Source organism: Carcharhinus amblyrhynchos, chromosome 2, assembly GCF_965287045.1.
Source record: "Carcharhinus amblyrhynchos chromosome 2, sCarAmb.v2.hapA, whole genome shotgun sequence".
Taxonomy (NCBI): domain Eukaryota; kingdom Metazoa; phylum Chordata; class Chondrichthyes; order Carcharhiniformes; family Carcharhinidae; genus Carcharhinus; species Carcharhinus amblyrhynchos.
Window position 1 is genome coordinate 75,612,206 of NC_137325.1, and position 19,761 is coordinate 75,631,966.

The window sequence follows — 19,761 nt, forward strand, 5'->3', positions numbered from 1 at the left end:
CAGCAGCTTCCTAATCCTCGACCACTTCCATGTAGAAGGATAAGATACATGGGAACACCACCACCTGCAAATTCCCTCCAAGCCACTCACCATCTTGACTTGGGAATATATCACCATTCCTTCGCTGTCGCTAGGTCAAAATCGTGGAGGTCCCTCCCTAACAGCATTGTGGCTCAACCCACAGCACATGGACTGCTGTGTTTCAAGAAGACAGCTCACCACCACCTTCCCAAGGGCAACTAGGGATGGGCAATAAATGCTGGCCAGCCTGCGACACCTATATCCCATGAATGAATAAAATTTGTAAGAATCTCACCATCATCCCAGTACCAAAGAAAAGTCAGGCTGCATGCCATAATGACTAGCACCTATCAACTACAACCACGAGAACAAATTTTCAGCCCTAGTTGTACTTTCTCACCTTTGGACCCTGCAACCCTTTAGTCTGAAATGGAATGATGAAGATGGACTGAGTGAGCACAGTGAAGGACATTGCATGGAGAGCATATTTTGACAATTGTTCTTGTTTGGACAAGAACTTGTCAACCCAATCTGCCTGAGGAAATTAATTATTTCTGGTTGTCGAATCCATGATTTTTGTATTCTCCCAGAGTCAGAATATATTAAGCCTTATTATTTCTGTATTTGTTAGAAGAAATCACCTTGAGCTAAAGATTTAAGAGCACACATGGAGCATCCCTTTCCATTCTGGGTATTTCTATGCCTGAGGCTTGGCAACTATTTTAAGACACCTGCACACTGTGCAGGATCTGTGTTATGCAAATATCCTAAAAACATATTCAATCTGAGCTTTGGGTTTGAAGAGAGAAAAATACTCAGAGGTGGTTGTTCGCAGTTGGAGTTCACTGATGGAACGCAGTCTGTCAATCACAAATGCATGTAATCAGCATTCATACAAATGATAGGCTTATCTGTTCACAGTGATATCTATGAGGATCATACTAAATCATCAAATTAGCTGTAGGACTACAATTAATGCTCTCTGAGAATTAGCTAGACTTTGATATATGACAGAGGTTTTGAAAGGATAATGTATTACTTATACAGATTGGGGCAGAGTTTCCACTTTATGTGCAATTGGGAACTGGGACACAAATTGTGCTTGAAATTGCCCTGGCTAGGTTACAGTTCAAGTTTTCGCTCAGCGTATTTGTATAATTACAAATATAAAATCTTCTGTCACAATCAGTCTTTTCTTTTGCATCAGAAGAATTTTAATAAAGCTGACAATGAGTTTATCACAAAAAGTTAGCATTGTTAACAAATGTTTAGTTTGGACCTGTGAATGACCTGATATTAAATTGCTGGAAAATGACTTAAATACAACATTGAACCATTTACTAATTTCATTGGTATCCACTAACCTGTTTCTTAGTCAATTAAATATTTTATTTGTTTTTAAAACTTTCAAATATGCGTACAAGTGACTTCCCCAAAACATTTAGACCAAGTTGGAAACCAAGGCCACTCAGTATGCTAACTTAGAAATATTTCGCTGTTCCTTCACAGTTGCTGGCTCAAAATCCTGGAATTCCCTCCCTAGTGGTATTGTGGGCCATTAGACAGCATGTGGACTGCAGCGTTTCAAGAAGGCAGCTCACTTTCTCAAGGACAACTAGCAATGGGCAGTAAATGCTGGCCTAGCTTGTGATGCCCATGTCCCATGAATGAATTAAAAAAAACTCTCCTCAAAAATCCACAAGTGGCTGCAATCAACAAAAACTCACTATCCTCATTATTTCTATCTGGAGACATAACCAGTTTTGCTAGTTGAGACAACTTCAGGCAGAAGGATTTTTAAACAAAGTTTGTGGAAACTTGACTGATGTTTGATCTAACTTGCCTTTAAAATTCCCTGATGTTTTGCTCAGGTTCAGTCAATGTCATCTGCACTAATAAACCTAGTGCAAACTATTACTGGGAGTAACTTGAGGGGTAACTTTGACTTTGTGCACTTGAATTAAGAAAGTGATATTGAATCAGCTGCTAGTTTTAAAATAATGGGAATAAAAATCAGTAGAGATGTCAATTGGACTGCTGATTCTCTTTCATTTATTTCATACTTTTGCACAAAATCAAAATAACTCCTGTGGTCTTTTCTTTTTTCAATTATGGTTGAATAACCAATGCTCTTAAGTAACCCTGGGCTGTACGTTCAGACAACCAATGCAAAATTAATTTAAACGATTTGAATCCATCAATGTAAATGTAATTGAACTGTGATTAAAAAAAATACAAGTAGTGGTGTTCTACTGGGAGAGAGAGTGACATTGTAGTATTGTCACTAGACTAGTAATTCAAAGAGTGGGGTAACATTCTGCAGAACCTAATTCGAATCTCACCATGAAACCTCGTGAAATTTGAATTCAATAAATATCTGGAATTAAAAGCCTACTAATGACCATGAAACCAGTGTTGATTGTTGAAAACACCCATCTGGTTCACTAATGTCCTTTAGGGGAGGAAATCTGCTGTCCTTCCCTTGTCTGGCCGACATGTGAGTCCAGACCCACAGCAATGTGGTTTCAGGGCAATTAGGGATATTACAGATGCTGGCCCAGCCAGGGACACCCACATCCTGTGAATGGATATAAAAGAAAATCTAAAAAATATTAAAAATATACAGCAGGGCGGTGAGCATGTGAAGTAGAAAAAATCGTTCAATGCTACCTTTATCATCTTTCATCAGAGTGGTGTTATTCATTGACCTGCTTTGCATTTGCAGCAGTTTCTGCATTTCCTTCACAAACAAGTCAGGACTTTTATCAGTAAATCTGTTTCACTGAATTTTGCAAGTGCAAAAAGCAAAGGTACAAAAAAAATGATGCAGGTGAAATCATTCTGTGTGCTGTCGGCAATAAATCTCTGCAAAATTGTTTTGGATAGAAATAGACATGGGTGAGGATGAAACAAATGGTATGACATTGGTTGTCCCTCATTGAGTTTGCCACACATGTCCAGTTTCAGTCTCCCAATAAGTAATATTGTTGTTCAAATAGCAACCAAATGTAAAAGATGTTAAAGCATACTAATCTATTTTTTCATTTTAATCTTGATGCAATCCAAGTTTAGCTGAAGTATCACATCAGGAACAAAGCCTGGATTTTCATTCTTGAGACAGGTAAGGGGGTGTTGGGAAAATTCTGGATCAGCCTGCTCACCTCAGGAGAAAGTGCCTGCAAAGGTGAGATTTTCATTGCTATGGAACAGGTGTGGGCTGGAGTTGGGCCAGCTAATCCAGGAAAATATTTGGAGGCAGTTCCAGGCATTGTTTAAAAGGCCCTGCTTGGTGCTCTGGAACTTTTCCTCAGTTAAAACAAAAATGCAAATGCTCTCCAGCCCTCACCCATCACACCTTTCACCCTCTAAACATCCCACGTGCCCCATCCATACCACTTCATGTCCCCCACCCATCCCCATGCTTATGCTCTCTATACTGAGTTGTGCCATTCCATCCACCTGATATGTCTTCCCATGCCCACTATGCCAAGCTTTTTCTTTTTGCAAACCTCCATGGACCCTCATGCCCTGTATGCCAAGTTCTGTCATTCCACCTATGGCCTCTCATGAGCCATGCCAATCTCTGTCCTTCCACCCATTTCCAATAGCCTCATGTCTTGATTCCAAGCTATGCTCTTCCATGTATAACCCCTCATGTCCCGATGTCAATGTCTGTCCATTCATCCACACCCTGTGGCCTGTCATGTACTTTCGCATTAAACAACGGCTTTTCGATACACATTGATCCACTATACATTAAAACCAATGAACTCTGTAGTGACAGCAAGTACATAAAATAAGCTTTTAAAAAAGTTATTCATTCATAACTTTCTCCTATGTTGAAAAAAACCCCACCACTACAAACTAATAAACGTGTCATTCAGACATATGTCAAACCATAAACGCTTGCAACCATTAAGCCTTGCAAAAATAAACATTGTGATGTGGACAGCAGAGTGCACAGAGTCTGAGCTGTCAATCAATTAATGTTTTCTCAGGGGTGCAGATATTTCATCAAGCTCAATGATTGTCTGGGCTCCCAGCCAAGCCTCATTATGTATGTATGGGTGGTGATGGGGCAAGTAGCGTGCATGGGAGTCATAGCGAGTGAATGGAAGGACAGAACTTGGCAGGGGGAGCATGGGGGACCATTGGGGCTGAATTGAAGGGCAGAGGTTGGCACAGGGAACATTTGGGATACGGGAGGTGGCTGGAAAGGCAGGGTTTAGCATAAGTAGAATGAGGGGCCATAGAAGGTGGGTGAAGGGGTAGAACTCGACATAATGGACATAGGTACGACCTTTTGAACTAACCTCTTAAAAGGTTGCTTTAGGCAGATTAGAGTTCATTACTCTTTAAAAATTGGGCCAGGTTCCAGAAGCATTGCAGAGGAGTAGAAGATGCCAATTTCCACAATGGAGCCAGCTAGGTTGGGAGTGTTAGGTGTAGGCCTTTAAGAGGAACCAGTCCGCACCCTTTAAAGGCAGTCTCAGAAATCAGACAACTTAGAATGGGGCTGGGAATTGCAGAATCAGGACCTGCCTACCATTTTTAAATGACTTCCAAGTCATTCAAATCTGTGAAAATCCAGGCAAAAGGGTCTGTTTGAAGTGAGAGAACAATTTGTCTTTGAACAACAGCCATCAATTTGTTTGGTCTATATTTGTGTAATGTTTCATTGGCTCATATGTCCAAGGTTTCTGAATTTGACATCTCCCTGACTTTGACTAGGTGTGGAGGGGCTAGGGAGGAATATATCAAATCCTGAGGCATCCAAGGCTATGATTAGCTTCTAAAGACATCACTGAGAAACTCCCTTTTTGAATATTAGAAGCAGATTGGTGGACAGCAGAGGTTGCTGCAAGAAACAAGATGAAAATGATGAGCGATATTTTGTAGATGTATCGAGAATCTTTTTTTAAAATTTGCAGTTTAAGGATTTTACTGCAGATGTAATGATGTGAAACTGGTACATGAAGTGTCATTTGCCATGGTGGATGATTGAAGTTGAGACAGTAACTAGCCTTAGGTTTTACTCTTTATTTGTTCTGCAGTATCAGTGACAACTGCCAAGCAAATGGGAAACACACATATTGGCCAAAACTCTATCCCCTCGCCTATCACGGAATTGGAGCAGGCAAGGGTCCAACAACGGAAATCTCCATTGATCTCAGGTGGGAATTACCAGTCTCGCTCGAGTGAGGCAGTAAAATCCCACCTGTTAACTGAGTAGTTATATAAGAACATAAGAACATAAGAACATAAGAAATAGGAGCAGGAGTAGGCCATCTAGCCCTTCGAGCCTGCCCCGCCATTCAATAAGATCATGGCTGATCTGTCGTGGCTCAGTTCCACTTTCCCGCCCTCTCCCCATAACCCTTAATCCCCTCTCTTATCAAGAACCCATCAACCTGCTTCTTAAAAATATTTAGCGAGGCAGCCTCCACCACTTCAACGGGCAGAGAATTCCAGAGATTCACCACCCTTTGAGTGAAGAAGTTCCTCCTCAACTCCGTTCTAAACCGCCTCCCCTTTATCTTGAGGCTGTGCCCTCTAGTCCTCCTGTCTTTTTTGAGCGGGAAGAGTCTCTCCACCTCTATCCTATCCATCCCATTCATCATCTTATACGTCTCAATGAGATCTCCCCTCATTCTTCTAAACTCTAACGAGTACAAGCCTAGTTTATTCAGCCTCTCCTCATAGCTCAATCCCCTCAACTCCGGTATCAGCCTAGTAAACCTCCTCTGCACTCCCTCCAGGGCCAAAATATCCTTGCGCAGGTGCGGCGCCCAAAACTGCACACAGTACTCCAGCTGTGGCCTCACCAATGCCCTATACAGCTGCAGCAAGACCTCCCTACTTTTATATTCAATCCCCCTCGCTATGAAGGCCAGCATCCCATTCGCCTTCCTGACCATAATTGTCTTCATAATATTGCATGGAAGTTATCATTATAGAAAATCTTAAGTTGAAGTCAATGCTGTAATTGAGATAATGGGCACAATCTTATCTGCCATTCAAGCCACACTCCCGCTGTAGTGTGGTCTGAGAATCTGGCGGCCAGCCGAATTTCTGTCCACTGCACAGGATGGGAAAATCCCACCGGTGTGAATGGTGATAAGATTCCGGCCATCAATGCACCTGAACAAACTCATTTGTCACTTAACTAAGTTACTCTCTGGCCAATTTGAGTTACATGGAACAAAAACATTGGTTTAGTGAATAGTAATAATTCAAAGCGTAATTATCAAACACTATGATAAATGATGCTGTTGTACTTTTGATTGAAGTACAGCTTAGTAAGAAAATGTTTGTATTTTATTCTTTTGTACTACTTTATGCCATGTTCCCTGAAAATGCTTTCTGTCAACAAATTGAGAATTTGGTTTGAGGTGGTGCTCATTCACATTTCAATCAAATCCCTTCAGAATTAGAAGCCACCAATTTCCATTTCTAGTTTTTCAACAAAGAAGGGCCAAATGGTGAAGTTAAGAAATAAGACTGGCTGGCTTTTGGTCCTCATGAGCATTTTCTTTCCTTTGCTAGCTGTTTGCCACACAGATTAGTCAGACATCCAATATCACTTCCTCAGCAACTTGCAGGCTTGGTAAAAAGAGACTACTTGGAAAGAGCCATCCAGATCATGAAAGCAACACACATTGTAGAAAAAATTGTCTTGGATTGCATAAGTTGGAAATATGTTTGGCAGGCAAGTCTGGCATTTAAGAAAAGTTCATCCAAAACATTCAGTCAGAAACAGATCACTGGAAAGTACTCAAGAGAATCCTTCGGTTCATCAGTATGATGGAAGAAAGAGGATTTCCTTCCAGGATTAGTCACACGGAATTGGTGTGTCAATCATGGTAACTTTTTGAAAGCTATTCAAATAGTTGTCATAATTTAGTTCATCTTGAACATGTAACTTAGCTGGATGAAGCTTAGAAACAAGAAAAGTATCTTTGGGTTCAGGAGGTGAGGTTGAGAAATAAGGCTCCCAGAAACAGGAGCACCTTGTGGGCTTGGCCTGTGATTTTCACTCAGGCCCCGCTAAGATAGCTGAAAGCATTGCTCCCAAAGGTGAAGGAATTAAATTAGCGATGGGCAATTTACCCAAATTAGAGGAGCACAGATATTTTGGAGGACTGAAGACCTGGAAAAGGTGACAGAGGTAGGAAGGGCGAGGCCCTAGAATGGAATATAGTTAGAATTAAAATTGAGATGTCGCTTAACTAGGAGCAACAAGTATAGGGGTAATGGGTGATAGACACTTGAAGCAAATTGAGGTATGAGCAACAGAAGGTTGGATGGGCACAAGTTAATGTTGGGAGAATGAGATGAAACTAGTCAGAACAGCATTGGAATAATTAAGCCTAAAGATACTAGAGGTGTGGATGAGGGTTTCAGCAGCAGATGAACTGAGCTTGGGTTGGAGTTGGGCAATGTTATGGATGTAAAGTAGGCAATGGATTATTTGGAAGCTCATCTCGGAATCAATCACAACACAAATGCTGTCAGCTCAGCTTCAGACCATCACCAGGAAGAGAGATGAGAATGGTGGTCAGGGAATTTTGGTGGAAACTTAAGCTGGATCTTACAGTGCACTTCGGTGGGTGGAGCTCGCACCCGTAAATGGAAAGCTCACCGACTCCTGTCCCCACCATTGCTAACATAGAATCATAGAATCCCTACAGTACAGAAGGAGACCATTTGGCCCATTGAGTCTGCACAGACCATTATCCCAACCAGGCTCGATCCCCATGACCCCATGCATTTATCCTAGCCAGTCCCCCTGACACTAAGGAATTTAGCATGGCCAATCCACCAAATCCACACATCTTTGGGCTGTGGGAGGGAATTGGAGCACCCACACAGACATAGGGAGAACGTGAAAACTCCACACAGACAGCGACCCAAGCTGGGAATCAAACCCAGGTCTCTGCCACTGTATAATACTTCCAATCTTCCAACTAAAGGCCGCCGACTGTGTTTGCAGTCAGCAATATTTCTGGATTGTCATTCCCACACCCAATCCGAGATGGAAGGTGGCATGTCGGATAATCATATTTGCAAGCCATGATTTGGAATGAGGTCGCGACCACTAATTTAAAGGACAGTGTTGGGCACTCCTGCAGTTCACTGCGGTTGAAAGCAAGAAGCAAGTTTGTCAATTCTGGAAGACTGACAAGGTTGGCTGAAGTAAGTTTTATTAAACAGAGTAATGTTTGAAATTCTGCAGCATCTTCAAATTAATTGCTTTTGGCAGGGACACGACATGCATTCTGATCATCTGCATAATGTTAAGACCTGAATATTGAGCAGCAACATGTGTTCCTCCATAGATAGCTGAGGGACGGAACTGAGGGGAAGAGAAGGGTGGAAGGTTCTAAACCTCACTGCATTTCAATGATGACACCCTCTGAACCCTGCTCCAGCTGTGACCACAAGCCGGGAGGTTCTGTTGCTTGTGGGTGGGAAGAGAAAACATCCCACAATGACCCAGGCTATCGGGACAGAGGTGGCTGCAAAGGTCAGCCACACTAGTATGCTGCCTCAAAGCTAGAGGCAATGCCAGAAGGGGCTAAATAACATTTTGAGATCAACAAAGATGGAACCAATGTTCTTGCAAACTGCAAAACTGGAAAGCAGAGAAAACTTTAAACTAAATGGAGGGGGCAATAGCTCTGGATTGGGGTGTGTAGGCTTACAGTGCAAAAGGTTATGCCAGCATTGCAAGGCAGCTATTTAGGTAATGCAACCAGGATGTGATAGGAAGGGACAGAGTGTATAAACAAAAAGAAAAGCAGAAAATTAGACCAGAGAAGCAAAAAAAAGTAAAAAGGCAAAGTTGATGGCTCTTTATTTAAATTCACATCATTTTCAGCACAAAATTAATGAATTAACGGTACAAATTGAGGTTAATGGGCATAGCCATTACAGAGATACAATTTTAGATACTGTTGGGGGAGCAACTTCTCAGGGGATAGCAGCGGAAGCCAAGTCCATAGCACCATGGGTGGATCTGTTACACGAGGAGAGGAAGAAGAACGGCAGGGCTGTAGTGATAGGGGATTCAATAGTAAGGGGAACAAACCGGTGCTTCTGTGGCTACAAAAGAGATGGTGTTGCCTCGCTGATGTCAGAGTGAAAGATGATGGTGGGGGGTGCAGGTGGTTGCTAGTGCTGTTGGAGAGGGCTTAAACTAAAATGTCAGGGGAATTGAAGGCTGAGCAGGAAGACAGAGATAAACAAGGATAGAAACAAAAGGCAGAAATGTATAAAGCAAAAATGGAAGGCAGTAAAAACAAGGATGAGAAAGAAATGGAGCCATAATGCAAAATAAAACTAAGATGATGAGCAAGGTTAAAAAGACAAGTCTCAAGACTTTATGTCTTAATGCAAAGAGTGTTCGCGATAAGCTGGATGAATTACAGTGTAAATGGATATAAACAGTTATGATTTAGTTGCAATTACGGAGATATGGCTTCAGGGTTACCAGGGGTGGGAATTGAACATCCAGTGGTATTCATTATTTAGGAATGATAGACAGAAAGGGAAAGGAGGTGGAGTAGCATTATTAGTAAAGGAGGAAATCAATGCAATTGTGAGGAAGAATATTGACTCAGAAATCATGAAATAAAATCAGTACGCATGGAGATAAGAAACACCATGGGGCAAAAAATGTTGTTGGGGTTGCCTATAGGCCCTCAAACAGTAATGGAGATGTAAAGGAAGACACTAAACAGGAAATCAGAGATACATACAACAAGGGTACAACTATTATCATGGGTGACTTTAATTTACCTATAGATTGGACGAACCAAGCTAACAACACTTACAATGGAGGCGGATTTCCTGGTGTATACATGCAATGGTTTTATTTAGATCAATAGATTGAGGAATCAACCAGAAAACAGGCTATTCTAGACTGGGTATTGGGCAAAGAAAAAGGATTCATTAACAGTCTTGATGTGTAGGGTCTCTTAGAGAAAAGCACCATTATCTTCATAAAGATGGAGAGTGAAGTAGTTGAATCTGAAACGAGGGTCCTGAATCTAAATAAAGGTAAATCTAAGGAATGAGGTGGCGATTGGCAATGATAGATTGGGAAATGTGACAAAGGGGGTTAATGGTGAACAATCTATGGTTCATATTTAACAAATGTGTGCATGAATTACAACAATTATTCATTCCTGTCTGGCACAAAAATAGAAGAGGAAAGATGGTGCAGCTATGGCTTACAAAGGAAATTAGAGGTGATTTTAAATTGAAAGAGGAGACATATAAAATTCCCACAAAAAGCAGCAAGTCTGAGGCTTGGGAACATTTAGAATTCAGCATAAGAGGATAAAAAATTGATCAAGAGGGGGGAAATAGAGTATGAGAAAGAAAATTGCAGGGAACATAGAAACTGACCATAAAATCTTCTACAAAATATGTTAAAAGAAAAAGATTAGTAAAGACAAATGTAAGTCCCTTACAGTCAGAAGCCAGGGAAATTATGTTGGGGACAAAGAAATGGCAGAAGAATTGAACACATACCTTGGTTCTCACTTCACAAAAAAAGGTACAAACAACCTCCCAGAAATGTGAGGGAACCAATGGTCTAGAGAGAGTGTGGAATTGAAGGAAAGTAGAAAATGGTGCTGGAGAAATTAATAGGGTTAAAGGCTGCAAAATCACCAGGGCCTGATAATCTACATCCCAGAGTATTAAAAGAAGTGGTCCTGAAAATGTTGGATATATTTGTGGTCATCTTCCAAAGTTCCATAGATCTGCAGATTAGAGAATGGCAAATGTATTCCCGCTATTTAAACGGGGAGAAGAAAGGGAAGCTGACAGACCAGTTAGCCTGACATCAGTAGTGGGGAAGATGTTAGAGTCTATTATACAAGACATGATAACAAAACATTTGGAAAGCATTAACAGGATTGGACAAAGTCAGCATGGGATTTGAAAGGCAAATTTGAAAGAAATCTGGAGTTTTTGGGCAGCAGCATGGCCTGGATGTTGGGCAGGACCCTGCCCTGGGTGATGGTGACCCTTCTCTCAGCAGCTTGTTGAGCTCCTCGTCATTGCGGATGGTGTGCTGTAGGTGGTGGGGGATGATGCAAGCCTTCTTGTGGCCTGGGCCATATTGTCAGACAGCTCGAAGATCTCAGCGATCAGGTACTCTGGCACAGCAGCTAGGTAGACAGGGGTCCCTGTGCCCACCCGATCAACATAGTGGCCCTTGCAAACAGTCGGTGGATGCAGCGCACAGGGAAGTGGAGAATGGCTCTGGAAGAACGGGTTATTGTTTTTGCACACCCTTTGCCTTTGGTCTTACCGTGATCCAATGTATTACTGCTGCTGTTCATGTTGCTCTGATCCAAAACCTTTGCCAATATTGCGTCCTGCCTCAATGACGTCAGGAGCGTGATCTGGCATCATCATGCCTAATAATACATCAGCATGGGTGAGGTACATGCCATTTTCACCATGGTTCAACTCGGCCAATGGCTTTGACCTTCTCAAAATGTAATTGAATGACCTTTCCGATTGTTCTCTTTCCTATTATTTCAATTGCTACAATGTATTTCCGATACTGTAGTGACCTTGGACGTCTTGTGACACAGTTGGTAGTGTCCCTTTCTCTCAGAAAGAATGTCTGGCTGCAGGACTTGATGGTCAAGGAAAGTGTGTTCATAATTCAGCCAAACAGGTTGAGTATCAAGCTGCAATTCCTTTCTACACATGCCAGTAGCAGATGTTATGAGAGGGACAGATTTCTTGTCAACCATGTAATTGAAACAACATTGGAGCCTTTCCCATACCTCCAGACTACGACGTGCAAAAGTACATGTTGCCACAGCAACTTAGACTCATTGAGTGAACTGTAAGACACCCACTGTGGTGAGCAGAACTATCCACAGTATTCCCAGTGCTGTTGCACAAATAATCCATGAAGTGGTAAAGCTATTTTGGTCCAACACAGGAATACAAATCTATTACTTTCACTGTTTTATGGTGAGTTCATATTATTTAATGCTGATTTAACTATGCTTTTTTACATTATGAACCTTTTTCCAATGATGTTTGTGCTTTGCAGGAACAAGGCTAACGGAAAATGTTTTATATCTGAAATTATAAAGGGAAACTGGCATGAAGACGAAAAAGGCATTGAAGAAAAGAAGTGAGAAGTTTACTCAAGTAATAACCATACAAGATACTTACATGGTTATTACTTGAGTAACTTCTCACTTTTTTTCTTCAATGCCTTTTTCATCTTTATGCCAGTTTCCCTTTATAATTTCAGATATAAAACGCTACCTGTTAGCCTTGTTCCTGCAAAGCTTACAGCTTTTAGAATTAAAAAAAATTTCTCCCTGGGTCTTCTTTTTTAATATATTCACGTTCACCACAATTTATTTCCTGCTCTAAACGTTTCCCAAATGCCCACTCACAGTACTGTAATAACAGTGTAACACTAATAGGTTTGTTGCACAAATTGGTCTTAGCTGCAATGCTGAAAAGCTCATTAACATTGCTATAAGTCGAATCATGGTGTATTCATAAGATTTTAACACTCATTTAATATTTAAAATTCCATTGTGCATTAGGAAAAATGAAATGCATTGACTTAACACCATCTGAGCTAATAAAATCTTGCTAGATTGTGAATAATTGACTTCGAATGCCTTGAACTCCTCCATCAGCAGGTGAAACTGAAATCACCTGCAGGAAAGGGGAATTCAGAAGTTCGATCTGACAGCTGTACCCAAAAGAACTCACAAACCAAAAACTTCAGCAACTGTGATGGAACTGTGATGCAACTGGTTGTCAAATAGGAGGCAGAGAGTGGGGGTCAACGGGTGCTATTCGGATTGGCGGATGGTGACTAATGGAGTGCCCCAGGGGTCGGTGCTGGGGCCTCAGCTTTTTACCATTTATATAGATGATCTGGAGGAGGGAACCGAGTGTAGGGTGTCGAAATTTGCTGATGACACCAAGATTGGGGGAACGGCAAATTGTGCGGAGGGTGTGGAGAGTCTGCAGAAGGATCTAGATAGGCTGGGCGAATGGGCAAGGAAATGGCAAATGGAATTTAATGTTGGCAAGTGTGAGGTGGTCCACTTTGGTAGGAAGAATGGTAGGAAGGACTATTACTTACGTGGAGAAAAACTGCAGCAGGCGACGGTGCAGAGGGACCTCGGGGTCCTTGTGCATGAGTCGCAAAAACCCAGCTTGCAGGTGCAGCAGGTGGTCAGGAAGGCGAATGGGATGCTGGTCTTCATAGCGAGGGGGATTGAATATAAAAGTAGGGAGGTCTTGCTGCAGCTGTATAGGGCATTGGTGAGGCCGCAGCTGGAGTACTGTGTGCAGTTTTGGGCGCCGCACCTGCGCAAAGATATTTTGGCCTTGGAGGGAGTGCAGAGGAGGTTTACTAGGCTGATACCGGAGTTGAGGGGGTTGAGCTATGAGGAGAGGCTGAATAAACTAGGCTTGTACTCGTTGGAGTTTAGAAGAATGAGGGGAGATCTCATTGAGACGTATAAGATGATGAATGGGATGGATAGGATAGAGGTGGAGAGACTCCTCCCGCTCAAAAAAGACAGTAGGACTAGGGGGCACAGCCTCAAGATAAAGGGGGGGCGGTTTAGAACGGAGTTGAGGAGGAACTTCTTCACTCAAAGGGTGGTGAATCTCTGGAATTCTCTGCCCGTTGAAGTGGTGGAGGCTGCCTCGCTAAATATTTTTAAGACGCGGGTTGATGGGTTTTTGATAAGAGAGGGGATTAAGGGTTATGGGGAGAGGGCGGGAAGGTGGAACTGAGCCACGACAGATCAGCCATGATCTTATTGAATGGCGGGGCAGGCTCAAAGGGCTAGATGGCCTACTCCTGCTCCTATTTCTTATGTTCTTATGTTCTTATGTGATACAGATGTCCAAAAAACCAAGACGTAAATCCTGGATTTCAGGACACTAAACAGTGTAAAATAATTTATAAATGTAAATGTGTGCTAAATTCCAGACGGTTGGACATTTACCTCATGTGTTGATGTGTTAAAGTATGCATGGTTTCTATTACTATCTCTAGTCATAAAGTATAGAAGGTCATTTAAAACTATGAAGTATGCATGTTTTAACATGATTTTGAAGGGATAGTAGCTAGGCTTTGCATTCTTGCTAGGAAAACATGGTTTACCAGGCACATCAGAAATTCAGGTGTACAATGCAAATTTAAACAATTAAAAATAAAGTTTATTTATTAGTCATAAGTAGACTTACATTCAAACTGCGATGAAGGTACTGAGAAAATCCTCTAGTCGCCACACTCCGGCACCTGTTCAGGTACACTGAAGGAGGAGTTAGCATGGCCAGTTCACCTAAACTGCACATCTTTGGACTGTGGGAGGAAACCGGAGTACCTGGAGGAAACCCTTGCAGACACGGGGAGAACGTGCAAACTTCGCACAGTGACCCAAGCCAGGAATCGAGCCCACATCCCTGGTGCTGTGAGATAGCAGTGCTACAGTGCTAACCACTGTGCATCCCAAGACTGGCTGTTTCTCAGCTATGGGTATTCATGCATTTTTGTTTTATATTTGTTAAAGTCTTCACATTCAGCATTGGCCAAATGAGTGCTAAAACAAATTAGTTGAGGGAAATACAGATGGATGGACAGTTGAGTTTTGATGATATCAGTTTATTCAACCTCAAGTAATGGATGAAGACCCAATGGATGTACCTATGCAAATTATATCTGTGATCCATTTGATTTACCTTTCTCTCTAATTCACTTTCCTTTGTAAAGAAAGTTATACACTTCCTATATTGATGCCATGTGTAATCAATTTGTCTCCATGGATCACTGAAGGCAAGAAAAAACTAGTGTAAATGGATTGATCATTGGAATTTGTTCCAGTTATCCTGACACTTTGCTGTGATACTCAAGTTGAGTCCTGACCTGACCCTCATACAGAGCAATGTGAGACTCCCCTGGTGGATGTGTTAAGACCACAGTGTTTCACGCCAATCTGGTTTTAAAAAGATTCTCAGGAGATCCCTCAGCCCTCCTGGTCATTTTAGAGCACACACTGAATTGCTTTAAATGCTTCTTAGAGAAAAATTGCTTCTGGCTATGGTCTCAAAACATTTCAAATGTAATGGGTCAGTGAAAGCTGGAATGCATGTGTAAGCGCAGAGCTCTCTCCTGACTGGGAAATGCGATTTGGAGCCAGCAAGTATCAACAGGGGACTGACTGACTAGACTTGTTTCTGTGGCTACTTGTCACTGATGCACTACAGCTTTATTAAAATTAATTGGATCCACCTCCTAAAATTTGCCAAGTTAGGGTTCTTATTCAGGATTACATTTCTGTGTTGGCATGTCAAGGTTATCCCTTTCTTGCTAAAGTAATTGGGCAGTGAAATTACCAAAGCAAAATAGTGTCCACTGCCTGATAAATAAATGAATACATTGTTTTGGATTCTGAAGCCAAAGCAATGGAGAAGATATTAGAGATAACTGTTGTTAAGGTGCAAATTCAACAGCAGTTTACAACAATCACACATGGGCAGTTAGATGGTGAAATCAGGGGGTTGGTCTCCAAGTTGCCCCTCAGGAGGTTCATAATAAAACTATTTGCATCACCTCATCTGACCAGCAACTGAATATTCAAATACATAGACATGCATGATATTGTGGTGCTTATGTGATATATATTTACACACACTAAGTTCATCAGGAAAAAAATCATGCCTTGTCTATTTCAATGTAAATTAATTTTGATAAGTCTTAATTACAATCACAGAATCTCTCCGGCTGTGAAAACTAACTTTTGTGAGTATGAAGTCTCATTTCTTCAGATTTTAGTTAGTGTCGGAGATCAAAAATGTTGTTTTATTTTTCCCTCTGCCCTTTAATCTCACATTTCTATCCCTCTCTCCATTTTGATTTCTTTTCATGGTTTTACATTGAACTAAATTACTTAACTTGCATTTCCTGATTCAGAAAGGGTTGAATTTTTACCAACCTCATGGTGATCATTACAAATAGGAGGTAGAGTAAGCTGTTCAACCCATCAGATCTGCTGCACTATTCAATAAGATCATGGCTGATCTAAATGTGATCTTAACTCCACTTTCTTGCATGCTCCTCCATAACTCTTGATCCCTTTGTAGGTCAAAAATCTATCTAACTCAGCCTTGAATATATCACCCAGCCTCCACTGCTTTCTGTGGAATAGAATGCCAAAGATTAATGATGCCCTGAGAGAAAAATTTCCTCATAAGAAGATTTAAATGGTCTCCCTATTAAATGGGAGACCACTTATTTTTAAATGTTGCCCCCTAATTCTAGATTCCCCCATTGTTTCAGCATCTATCCTGTCAAGTCCCTTCAGAATAATTTATGTTTCAATAAAATCATCTCTCATTCTTCTAAATTCCAATGATTACAGGGCCAACCTGCTCAACCTTTCCTCATAAGGTAATCTTTTCATCCCAGGAATTAGCTGAGCAAACCTTCTCTGAACTGCTTCCAAAACAAAAACGTCCATCCTTAAGTAAGGAGAGCAAACTCTACACCTTACTTTCAGTGTGGTCTCATCTAGATGAAGTGTATAATTGTAACAAGATTTCTTGATTTTTACACTCCATCCCCCTTGAAATAAAGGCCAACATCGTATTTGCCTTCTTAATTACTTGGTGTAACTGCATGCTAACTTCTTGTGATTCACGTTTAACGAAACCAAGATTCCTCTGTACCATGGCATTCTGCTGTCTCTCTCCACTTAAATTATGCAATGCTTTTCTGTTTTTCCTGCCATGTGAACAACCTCTCAAATTTGCCATGTCATACTATCTATCAATTTTTTTCTCGCTCAATTAACCTACCTACGTCCATTTGCTGGTACACTGTATCCTCCATACAACTTGCTTTTCTCTCAATCTTTGTATCATCAGCAAATTTGTCTACAATTGGTCCCTTCAAGCTAGTCATTAAGTTCTTAAGCTCTGAAGAAGAGTCATCTGGACTCAAGATGTTAACAATTTCTCTCTCCATTGATGCTGCCAGGTGTGCTGAATTTGTCCACCATTCTCTGTTTTTATTTCAGGCTTCCAGCATCTGCTGTATTTTGATTTATCATTAAGGTCTCAGGTGAACGTTTAGGCAGGGGCCTGACAAAATGATGGGAGAATGCGTTGGCATGGATTGGGCCACACAAGCCAGCTGTCAGGCAAGCCTATTAAGCAGTCACTTCACCATGATTGTACTTGGGTTTAACCATTTACCACGGAGCCAGCATGTTTTTGAAGGAACATCAATGGTTTCTCTGCTCAAAGGTAGTGAGAGGTGATTGTTGGCTATAACAGGCAACCATGGTGTTGTGCTGCTTTTAGAAGCGGATTGGTTAAAATTAAAATTTATTTACTCATCACAAGTGGGTTTACATTTACACAACAACGAAGTAATGCAGAGGCCCAGACTAATTCTCCGGGGACATAGGTTCAGATCCCACCACAGCAGGTGATAGAATTAAAATTCAGTTAATATCTGAGTTAGAAGCTAGTCTTAGTAATGATAACCATTAAACCCTCATCGATTGCTATAAAAATGCATCTGGTTCACGAATGTCCTTCACTGAAGGAAACCTGCGGCTCTTTCCTGGTCAGGCCTACATCTGACTCCAGATCCACAGCTTGGTTTTTTGACTCTGAAATGGTCTGTCAATCGCTCAGTTCAAGGGGAACTTGGGATTAGCAACAAATGTTGGCCTTGTCAGTGATGCCCGCATTCCACAAGTGAATAAAAAAAATCAATACCACTCTGACTCTGTCTTATAAAGAAATCTCCAATTATAGCTTCTTTTGCTCAAGAAAAACAGGCGGAAAAGGCATTTAATCAGAGCACATAACAATTTTCAGGATAGTCACCCTTAGCATCTTAACATTGAAGAAGGACAGAAAAAATAGAGAGAATTGAATGATATTAGAGTTATAGAGTCACAGAGGTTTACAATGTGGAAACAGGCCCTTCGACCCAATTGCTCGCATTTGGCCCATATCCCTCTATACCCATCTTACCCATGTAACTGTCTAAATGCTTTTTAAAAGACAAAATTGTACCTGCCTCTACTATTGCATCTGGCAACCCGTTCCAGACACTCACTGCTGACTGTGTGACAAAATTGCCCCTCTGGACCCGTCTGTATTTTTCTCCCCTCATCTTAAACCCATGTCCTCTAGTTTTTGACTCTCCTACCTTTGGAAAAAGATGTTGACTACCTACCTTATCTATACTCTTCATTATTTTACAAATCTCTATAAGATCTACCTTAAGCTCCCTATGCTCCAGGGAAAAAAATCCCAGTCTATCCAGCCCCTCCTTATAACTCAAATCATCAAACCCCAGTAGCACCCGAAAAAATCTTTTCTGTATACTTTCTAGTTTAATATTATCCTTTCTATAGTAGGGTGATCAGAACCACACACAGTATTCCAAGTGTGGCCTTACCAATGTCTTGTACAACTTTAACAAGATGTCCCAACTCCTGTATTCAATGTTCTAACCAATGAAACCAAGCATACCAAATGCCTTCTTCACTACCCTGTCCATCTGTGACTCCATTTTCAAGGAACAATGCACCTGTACTTCTGGACTTCTTTGTTCTATAACTCTCCCCAATGCCCTACCATTAACTGAATAGCTCCTGCCCTGACTTGATCTACCAAAATGCATCATCTCACATTTATCTAAGTTAAACTCCATCTGCCATTCATCGGCTCACTGGCCTAATTGATCAAGATCCTGTTGCAGTTCTAGATAACCTTCTTCACTGTCCACTGTGCCACCAGTCTTGGTGTCATCTGCAAACTTACTAATCATGCCCCATAAATTCTCATCCAAATCACTAATATAAATAACAAATACCAGTGGACCCAGCACCGAATCCTGAGGCACATCGCTGGTCACAGGCTCCAGTTTGAAAAACAATCCTCTACAACCACCCTGTCTTCTGTCATCAAGCCAATTTTGTATCCACTTGGCTATCTCACCCTAGATTCCATGAGATTTAACCTCGTGCATCAACCTACCATGCGGTACCTTGCCATAGGCCTTGATAAAGTCCATGTAGACTTTGTCAACTGCACTGCCCTTATCTATCATCATGTTACCCCTTCAAAAACTCAATCAAATTTGTGAGACATGATTTTCCACTTACAAAGCCATGCCGACTTTCCGTAATCAATCCTTGTCTCTCCAAATGCCTGAAGATCCTGTCTCTCAGAATACGTTCTAACAACTTACCCACTATGGATGTGAGGCTCACCAGCCCACAGTCTCCAAGCCTTTCCCTGCAGTCCTTCTTAAACAAAGGCACAACATTTGCTTCCCTCCAATCTTCAGGCACTTCACTTTTGGCTGTTGCTGATTCAAATATCTCTGCTGGGAACTTTCAATTTCCTCCCTCGTCTCCCATAACGTCCTGGATTTATCTACCTTGAGGTGCTTTAAGACTTCCTCCTTCTCTGTAATATGTACACTCCTCAAGACTATTTATTTCCCCAACTTCCCTACAATTCATCCCTTTCTCAACAATAAATACCAATGAGAAGTATTAATTTAGAATCACACCCATCTAATATTGGATAAAGAAGAAAGAGCCAGAAGTAAATAAACAGCAATAAGCATGGATAATTGATTTCTGTTCATTACACACAAATTCTGCCTGATTTAAGAAAGTATTTTAAAAA